Genomic DNA, 1,737 nt, shown 5'->3' with positions numbered 1-1,737 from the left:
ATTCTCTCATCATACCTACTCAACCTGTATACTGAGCAAATAATCACAGCGCAGCATGGAACCACTGCACCAGGCTCTCTCCCCAATGTATACTAAGCGGGTTTTTTTTTAATAATCATTTTATTGGGGCATCTTACAACTCTTGTTACAATCCATACATCAATTGTATTCGACATATATTCGTACACATATTCCATCGTTCTTTTCTAGACATTTACTTTCTATTGAGCCCTTGGGATCAGCTCCTCTTTTTTTCCCTCCCTCCCCGCCCCTTCACCGCCCCCTCCTCATGACCCCTGGATAGATTGTAGATTGTTCATTCTTTTCAAATCCACTGTCTCCCTTCCCTTCTGGTTTCTGTTGTTCTTCCCCCTGGGTAGGGGTGTCTGGTTACGTGCCATTCATTGTGATCGGTACCCGCCTCCCTCCGTACCTCTTTCCCCCTGTCCCCCACCCTTTCCGTATCTCTGTTCCCACTCCTGTTCCTGGGCTCCATGTGTTGTGAGTTTTATCTCTTGCCTCTACCTATGTACATGCTCCCATCTAGTCCAGAGTGGGAAGCAGCATTGGGGACATGAGAGTCGGGGGTGAGGAGGCCTCAAAAGATCAGAGGTATATTGTGTGATCCATCGGTGCTCAACTGCACCCGGATTGACTCAACCCTCCCTGAGACCCCATATACTAAGCATTTTTAAAGGTTCCTTGGTGCAAGAGATGCCTAAGAATTTCCACTAAGGGTAACAAAGGGTTCTGAGAAATGTCATCCCACGATCTTGTCATGGACGTTCTGCCTGGTCCCTCCAAACCTCCACCTTTGTTCCCTTGTCCTGTCTCATTCTCCTTAAGGGGACTCTGAACCCCACAGTCGTATACGGTAGTGCTTTCCCCCAATCCTTCCTCAGGAACATATCACTATTTACGAGAATAATTGTACCCTGGGCCCGGGGAGCTCCCAGATCTGTTGGAAACTGTAGGAAGCATCTGAGCTGACAATGGGACCAAGGGGCCTCGGAGTGGTAAGTGGAGTCCTGGTGCAGAGTGACCTCGCCACGGCAGAGACGAGTCCCTGAAGAAGGAAGTATACGAGGTTGGTGACCTTCTTTATGTAGCATTTAATTCCTGATTCTGACCCATAAACGCCCGGATCAGGATAGAATAGAGCCGATTGCAGTTGCTAGGACTAGAACAAACCAAACATTGAGTTTCTTAAAATGGGTTGGTATGTTGAAGTGAAACTGTGCCTTTTGGGATGTTGGCTGAAAATTTATCTGGAAAATTCACTATTTTTAGTCTTTCTGGAGAAAGAGAATGGGAACTAATTTACATTCCTTTGCAACCGTCAGCAATTTACATTCATGACCTTGCCCCAAGTCTTTGTTCATTGTTTCACTCTGAAACAATGTAATCTGCAAGGTCTTTGATGGTTTGGCTACTTTATCGAATAAGCTTCGGCAGTCTTAAAGCCTTCCAGCCAAGCCCAGTCAATTACTTTTGTGTGTGGTGGTTTGTTTAAGTAGAGTTTTATGGGAACACAGCTAACCTCTTTGCTCACTCTAGAATAGCAGATTTGAGATAGAGACTGTGAGTCCCAAATCCAAAAGTATTCATTTACTCTTTGCCTTGTGATAGGACGATGACCCCAATTAGAGCAGCCAGTACACAGAGAAGACCACATGGCCAGCCCCACTATGAGACATGATGCCCCTCACTGACCCATGGCCCTGCGGGGGACAACAC

Source organism: Echinops telfairi, unplaced genomic scaffold (genome assembly GCF_000313985.2).
Source record: "Echinops telfairi isolate 266 unplaced genomic scaffold, ASM31398v2 ScPeMD7_9;HRSCAF=40, whole genome shotgun sequence".
NCBI classification, from domain to species: domain Eukaryota; kingdom Metazoa; phylum Chordata; class Mammalia; order Afrosoricida; family Tenrecidae; genus Echinops; species Echinops telfairi.
This window is presented reverse-complemented; position numbering follows the sequence as displayed.